We start from the raw sequence: 8,454 nt of genomic DNA, 5'->3' as shown, positions 1-8,454 counted from the left end.
ATCTCTAGAGGTCCCTTCCAACCCCTACAATTCTGTGATTCTGTGATTCTGTGATCCTAAAATCATAGAATCAAAGAATGGCTTGGGTTGGAGGGGACTCTAAAGCCCGGTCGGTTCCAAACCCCCTCCCATGGGCAGGGTTACCACCCTTTAGATCAGACTGTCCAGTGTCTCATCCAGCTTGGCCTTGAACACCTTCAGGGATGGGACATAGGAACTTCTTTGAGCAGACCATTCCAGTGCCTCACCACCCTCATAGTAAATAATTTTCTCCTACGAAAGTCTAGGTTGTTATTCTGCCAATAGCTTTCACATGGGATCAGTAACCAGTTAGAGATTTGGTCTTTATCTCTAACATCTAAAGACAGAGAACAGTAATTGAGGCTGAAGCAATAGATCATTGTCCTGATAAAGAACTGGACAAATATGGAATCCCAAACAGAGCAACCCTTCCTTCACATTAGGAGTGAACAGAAACATCTCCCTCCCAGGCTAGAACAAAATAGTCAGGAACAGTTTGAGTTCTAGTCCCAGCCTACAACCAACCTAGTCTAGCTTCCCTATTAATAAAATAATGTATCTATAACATCCAGTTATGCAAACAGAAACATAGCTCGAGCATTCACCCTACCTAGTACTCCTGCTGACTGGAGAGTGTGTGCATCCCACAGGGCAACTTCTGCACCGGGTCACAGAGATCTTCATTGAACTTCACGGTGAACTTCATAGTGAACAATATTTGAGGTAAAAATAGAAAACAGTGTGAAAACAAACTCAGTCTCTAGATCAGTTCATCAAACTGAGTGGAAATGTCTGTTTGCTATGTAAAAGATAATGAGAAAAATTTGGCTTTTGCTCTATTAGCTCAGCCCACTCAGGTAGTCATGTATGAAATTACCCAAGGGGAAAAGACAAAAGCCAGTGCACGAACCATTATTTGCTTTGTTTGGCTATGCAATATACATTACAAACTGAATTAATTTGGAAAACAGAGATATTCATCAGACTGTACAGACTCACTGACTAGAATGAAGCATTGGTGGGAACTGCCTGATTGGAGAGCATGGAGAGTGTCAACAAGAACATGGGACATTCATCAGTGCAATTTTTAGGAGATTGCTTCTCTAGTGGGTTTAAAAGTTGAATTAATAAGCCTTGATTTCTTTATTCATTTTTGTCAAAATGTGGAGAATTTCTAGAGAAGATAAGGGAAATGGTAGTTATTCTATTTTGTAGTAGAATATATCATATAAGAAAAAATATATATACTTTTTCAGATTCAGAAAGCACAGCTAGGTTGCCGTGAGCTAGGAGTTGTATTACCTACCAAGATATTCAGTCTTTACTACTGCTGTGAAATACAAATGGAATTGGAGTGCCACAGCTGAAAAATCTACTCTCTCTGACTATTTCCAGTTCAGTGGATCAAGTGAAAGGGAATTTGCATTTTCATATCCAGTTACAATAGTGGCCATGATCATTATGATAGCTTAGTGAAAAACCAAAATTAGCAAATTGTTGTGTTTCTTTGTCAGCATGAACTTTTCTACAGACTCACATCTGTCAGGTTTTGTCAGTGGGGATGTTGTTTTGCCCTTGTGCAATGGTAACATGGATGTGGACATCTGTGACAGTCAGAAATACTTGTTTGAAATTCCCTGTGCAGAAGGCAGTCAGTCAGTGCAGTGTTCTCCAGCTGTGATACAGGGATTCTTTTATACCCATTCTACCTGTTTTCCCTCATAAAGTCAATGATTTATGTGCTGAAGAATGACTTGCTCTCTCCCAATCCAGTCTTGAATTTATTGCTTTCTGAACAGTTTTTCTTCCTTTGTATTTTCTTCCGCCATTATTACCTTATCACAATTGAAGATGATGAAATCAGGAGCACTGTTTGCTCCTCATCAAGAAATTTCTTTTGCACCTGTTTTTTCAGCAGGACTACTTTAAAGCACAAGAAACTCAAGCAGAAATACTAGTAATGTTTTAGCCATAATGGTTTACAAATATATGAAAGACAAGTTTTGCACATAGAGATATTAAGAAGTAGGGAATAAGAAGTAGTGGATTGGGTGGATGTGAATTCTGAAAGACTTAACGGTTCGTTCTGAATTTAAAAAAAAATAGTTTTCAGTTGCTTGTGATGTTTAACTTATTCCCAAAGTGCACAATTTTGAATCACGTGAAATGAAACTACTGTGTATGAACTAAATTTCAAATAAGCTTTTTAAACTTCATCCACAATTGTATGAGTTCTGTTGCGATACACGCGCACACACACAATTACTGCAGTAATATTTGAGTTCATTCTTTCTCAGTGTAAATGAATTTGTGTATGATAACAGAAAGTAGGACTGGTTTTACCATGTGTTTTCTATGGTCAGCTTGACCTTAGCGCTGCACTGTTTTTCTGGCAGAGTTGTACATTAGCATGTCTTAGCGTGAGAAGCTAGGTCCCTGCTCCTGCAGCTAATCCATCAGATGCCATTAGCTTTTCTGCTTAGCCTGGCTGGGTGAATGCATTCAAGTACTGTTTCCCTAAGGAGCATCTTTTAGATAAATACCAGAAACATCCACTCACCCAGAATCAATGTAGTTTTTTATAGACTGAGCAAATCTTGTTATACATGTTATTACATTGAATTTGTCTAGTTTTTTCTTTATATGTGCTTTTCTTCAAATTGATAGACATGAAAATGAGGTTCTCGTATGCTGAAAGCTAGTAGTAATTTAACGCAAGCTATTTTCACTGCAGGTAGTCAGTAATGTCTAGAGACAACATACTATTTGTCTTTCTAGTATTTAATTGTTGAGAATATCTTTGTGTATTCCCTGTTCAATTCTGGTGACTGGGAAAGCATTTAGAGACACCCGCTTATATGAGAGCAGAGCAGCCATGTTGAGATGTGAAGGGCTGATCTATTTGCTCTGACTAATATGTTTTCAGAGATGTCACTGATGAGATCTGAAATGTTACTGTAACCAAAGACTTATGTTTTCCGCTGAAAAAATGAGATCTCTGTCTTCCTCGAAGAGAATGATATTGCGATTTTCCTTCTTTATTCTGTAGCAACTTAGTCTGCCTTCTTCTTGCTCAGGTGATCAGGAGCCATGTTCTTTATGTACGTATTGCTTAGCAAAATTGGGCAGTAAACAACAATACAGTGAGTCCCTAGATCTCATATTGCAGTGACCTCTGTTTGAGTCCAGACTGAATGCAAAATACAGTGTTTCAGTGTATTTAAGGAATGTGTAATTCAAGCAAGTTACCAAATAAAATGTCAGTTGCTAAATATCATCTATTTTTAAACTAAATTCTTGCTTCCAGAGAATTTACACATTGTCGCAGCCCATGTTTGTCTTACATGACAGTCAGAGAATTGCATCGAGCAGAATAATATGTAGCATGTATAGGCAGTCTAATATAGAAGTTTTTAGATTAAGGAATTGGATTGATCTTGTGAAATGCTGAATTAATTGCCTAACTCTGGCTTATGCCCCTGTGTTTTCTGGGGAGAATAATTGTCTCTTTGTGTCTCAGTTACTCAGCTGGAAAATAAGGATGTCTTCTTTAGTCTACTATGTTTATTAAGATCCTAACTGACTCAGAACAGGAATTATTCTGATTGTTTTTTTTGTTGTTGTTGCTGTGTTGCTGTATACAGCAAACAGCACAATAGGTAGGAATGCAATCATTAATGTTGCCTCTATGTTTTTACTTCCATCCATGATATCATCAATAATGTGCACCATCTATTTTATCACTAAAAAAGAAAGAGGATCCTCTACTCTATTTCCCAATTATATCTGTATAGTGTCTCTAACAAACGTAAACAGCTCGATTCTTCCAGCTTGACTTAGTTTTGGTACTTTGTTGCTTCAGTTTGGTTTGACTGTTGTTGTTCTCTTTCTTTTATTGCAATGACATTTTTATCTATCTCACTGAGGTCCACCCAACCACAAATTTAGATGCAGCATCAACACAGGAAACCACAAAAGTGCATGGACTTCTCTGGCTGCAGAGGGAAGCAAAGCATTCATCATTATTTCTGCCTAGTTAGGCAGTAGCTGAGGTCAGAATCCTGCTCTATTAGGAATTATTGGCTGGACACATTATGTGGATCAGTTTGGTTCTCTATTTTGTAAACAAGTAAGGAAATCAAGTGCTCCTTTCTCTTTTAAATGATAAGAAACTGATGGCCATCTAAATCATTTTCATTCACAAAATAAATTCATATTAGTCTGAAAAATCAATGCCTGGACTCAAGCTTGCTATTATCCCATATAGCAAGGAAGGATATGGGGTCTGGAAAGGCATTCAAACATGGATATTTTTAAAGTATCTTTTCTTAGAGTAAGTATCTGTCTATACAAAGTGAGAAATAAGTTAGAAAACTGAAGCATAATACCATTGTCAATTGGTATTTTAGCGAAAAAGAGGAATTGCACAGTACTTGAGAGCTTGTGCCTTGGTAATGCAGTTGTGCATAGGGCAGAAGTGTGAAATGATTTTCTCTCACTACATTTCTTTGGAACAGCTTCCTCTGCCGTTTTTGAAGCTATCTCTTTTGCTGTTTAATAGTGGTGAGTCTCAACAGATGAGTTTTGCAGGTCGAGGTAGAAAGAAAGAAAAAATCTACATGTAGACAGAGCAGTAGAGTATGCCTGGAAATATCATCTTCAATAAAACACAGAGATTTCAGATGGAGAGTCTTAGCAACACAGTACAGTGAATAACATTACACATTTAGTGAACTGTTTCCATCACACTGCTGGATTCACAGTCACTTTAAGAGGTAAAATATCGATTGATTTCAAAGGTCAGTCTAGCAGAACAGTGAATAAACAGATTTTTCAGGTCCTTACAGTATGTATTCCTATGTTAACCTTATTAACAGCCCTTCTGGGGTGGCAAGGAGCTACTGCAGAAAACAGTTCAGGCTAAGCTTGTTTCTAATCATGAGAGGAAGGTAAAGACTGTTCTTGCTATAGGGCTGTCAGGATCCTAGCCTCTTTGGAAAAGCTGTGCATAGATACAAAAGACAAATGATTTGCAGGCCTTTGTTTAGATTTCCTCTGTAATTTTCAAAGCCTTTCTCCCAGGCTGGAGAACTGCCACAGTGAGAATATTATTGGGCAAAAGAGCCCACTGGCAGAGAGAGGAATGAGAGGTATGGCCAAGAGGAGTAGAAAATGGTAGAGTTGAAGACACAGAATAAAGAGAAAGTGAAATGGTTCTGGCTGGACAGCTCCCAGAGCAAGAATAAGGGCATATTTAGCTGCTGGAAGCCTCATGGAGTCCTCACAGCAGGACACAAGGCAATCACAGGTCTGTCTGGCACTCTAGTTATACAGCAGAGCAAGCCAGCTGGCTGCCCTGGGTGAGAAATTCAGTCATGAGATAGAAAGGAGGGATAGTGGGAAACTAGGGAACTAGATCCCTATTTGGGAAATTAGGACACGTTTTACTCTTCAGTTTTTCTTCTGCTTAATTTAAGCCACTGCTGCCAAATGCTACACAAGTTCACGAAATGGAGGAGAAAGTGTTGGAACAAAATAAACTGAAAGGGAAAAAAAAAACAAAAAACCACCAAATAATGCTTTGAAATGACAGACTTGGATTTCATTGCCACATGAGGGAGATCTAAGCCTAAGCCAGCCCTTTTAGAGCTGTGTCACGTGGAGGAATCCGTCAGCAGACTTACTGTGATGTTTATAATTGAGTTCATTCTTGATGATACAGGGGTATGACTCCCATCAAATCATACTACCAGGTGACAAGTGAAGACCTGATGGCTTTCCTGGAAAAGTGCAATTAACAAGTGATGAAAGCAGCATTCTTCCAACATAGCAATCCTTCTGACTCCTTCTAAACTTTCCCTGTTGCAGTGTTTTTCCTCTAAAACATATACACCAGTAGGAAACAAAAACAGGTGCAGATATGTCATTTCATGATATATGCCCAAAGCTTTTGAAAGCAATTCAGATTCTGTACAAAGAATAAATGAAGAAGTCAAATGCTTCCTCGGGTGGGAAGATGTACACAGGTTCTTTAATCTATTACATGAGACAAAATTAGCATTTCTACAAAGTTACCTTAAGTAAAATTTGCTTTTACTACTGTGATTATTTCTTTGAATATTAAAAGCAGGATTGCTAGAAAGATTCTGCCAAGGTAATACAGTCTGATCTACCTATTTTGTTCCGTACTGAAATGATCTAATGTACCATATAAGTTAGGATTAAATAACAGATTTTAAGACACTTCTATGTAAAATAATAAAGTACCTCATGAAACAGTCAGTTACAGGCTACAGTTAATTGTTGGTGTTGAAGTATGAACCCCCAGTAGCTGCAGAGTACAAGCACTTTCAAAAGTCCCACTTAATAAGAATCTGTTACAACTCCACAAACAGGTTTGCTGGACAGTTTACTCATCATATGTTCTCACACAAAGTGTGCAAGAAACAATAACTTGTTGTCTAGGATCAAGAAACAAGTTATATATGCTTAAAGCCATTTTTTAATCCCTCATAGCAGGAAGCACACACAACATCTAAGGCTAACATTCAGTTATGCTTTTAGATCCCTGGTTTTACCTCTACCTACATGAAGTAATATATTGTCAAGTTATTTCTGTTATATTCTTAGTCCAGGGACACTAAGTCTAAACATGCCAAGAAATTCAAGCTGACCTCTGATCTAGTGGACTCTCATGCCAAAATATGCATATGCTTAAATTTTCACCTAACTCCCTGCCACAAACAGTGTCAAATCTATTGAGGTCAAACCAGAGCATGTTTCACAGCAGACGCTTGTCCTGTTCTTACTCACACTAAATCTTCTATCATCTGCTTTTGGTTTACAAGCAAAAGAAGCTGCAGTTGGGCTTCTTAAGCACTGACTTACTGAAGTAAAATGTTAATGTTAATGAATGTTATTTAAATTATTTATTTGCATATTTAATTATATTTTTATAATTTTATATTACCCACAGAACGTTATACTTCACTAACAGGGTTTGGCTGTAATTAGCTTCATATTTGTCCTCTACCAGAAACATGTGAAGGCGGTGGAACCCCACATTGGAGCTAGAAACACTTGCACTCAGAGAGGTAGTTCACTTGGCTAAAAGCACAACAAAATCAGCTATTGATCATTAACCATAGCTCAGCTTTCTGAAGCCCCGTCTGACTAATACTTCGTACATATGAGCCTTGGGAAAGCGCCAGCTAGCAGTTGGTTGTGAAAGATAGGGGAATAAATGGGAACAAAACAACTTTCAAATAAATATTCCTGTTGACAGGTTTGTACTGTGATGTGCATGCCACAACATGTACCTGTGCCTACCTCTGTCCATGTGTCTTCATGAGCTCGGAACAAGCAGTGCTGTGTCTAATGGCTGTACTCTTCTTTTTGCTCAGTTTTCAGGACTTTACTTGTTATCGTTCTTCACCATCCTCGTTGGGCTAGTGCTTTATTCCTCCACATCCACTTACGTAGCCCAAGATCCTCGGGTGTACAAGCAGTTTCGAAACCCTTCAGGACCTGTTGTAGACCTGCCAACCACTGGCCAGCTGGAGCCTTCAGTAACATACACCAGCCTGGGGCAGGAGACAGAAGAGGAGCCTCACGTCAGAGTTGCTTAAGCCCGGGGTCATCGGTCGCCTGCTGATGATTCAGTGGAGCTCGTATATCCATTATCTCTGTATTGTACATAGAGAAAGGTATTTACCAGGTGCAGTTACACTGGTGAGCTGCAAGGTAGCAAATAAGGAAAGCTCATAAAAGTGCAAATTAGTTGTTCCAGGGTGTTCATTGCAAGGAGATTCCGTGTCCCTTGTTTATGATGTGAACAGCATCAGAAACTGCTGTATTTGAATCAGTCTTTCAAACTACCTATGAAAGATATTCAATATAGAAGCTGAAATTACAAGAAGAAATTCATGGAAGCGGGTATTTGCACCCACTGAAAGATGTTATGCCTAAGCCACACCAGTTGTGGAAAAGACACCTTTTTACAGCAAATACACTTGTGTAGTCACTGTTGATTTTTCTCTAAGATTTGTTTGTTTGCACAAAATAGATGGGTTACTCATGGTAACAACACCCTGACACATTTTTACTAGCACCTTGAATTTGGTGAGGGAAATACAATAAATTCATCTGTGCTATCTAGTTGCCCTTTCTACGTAATCTATTCCATGAATCCAGAGAAGGGACAACTTACAATATCCGTCTCTATTCTAGGAATAGGTATAAAGTGAGCATTTTAGCCTTTCTATATTTGCAAGAAGTGAAGTACTCTAGCATTGACCTCTCTATGATCCATGGCAGATTTCCTAGCAGCTGAGGTTCTGCATCAGGTGATAGGGAGTTAATTTCTCTGTAGTTGTGACTAACACAGATTTCTTACTTTTTAAATTTTAATCTGTTAAAGAAAAATGCATTTTC

The 8,454-nt window shown here is 38.4% G+C and overlaps 1 long non-coding RNA gene across 1 annotated transcript; it reads right to left on the bottom strand.

The window, feature by feature from the left end:
• Positions 1-86: 86 nt before the first annotated feature.
• On the bottom strand, positions 87-7,764 carry LOC104909816. Its single transcript, XR_792616.3, has 3 exons — positions 7,351-7,764; positions 5,706-5,801; positions 87-721 (listed from the first exon to the last, which is right to left on the bottom strand). It is a non-coding gene; the product is annotated as an uncharacterized LOC104909816 (long non-coding RNA).
• Between the last annotated feature and the right edge of the window lie 690 nt (positions 7,765-8,454).

Source organism: Meleagris gallopavo, chromosome 2, assembly GCF_000146605.3.
Source record: "Meleagris gallopavo isolate NT-WF06-2002-E0010 breed Aviagen turkey brand Nicholas breeding stock chromosome 2, Turkey_5.1, whole genome shotgun sequence".
Lineage (NCBI taxonomy): Eukaryota > Metazoa > Chordata > Aves > Galliformes > Phasianidae > Meleagris > Meleagris gallopavo.
This window is presented reverse-complemented; position numbering and strand designations above follow the sequence as displayed.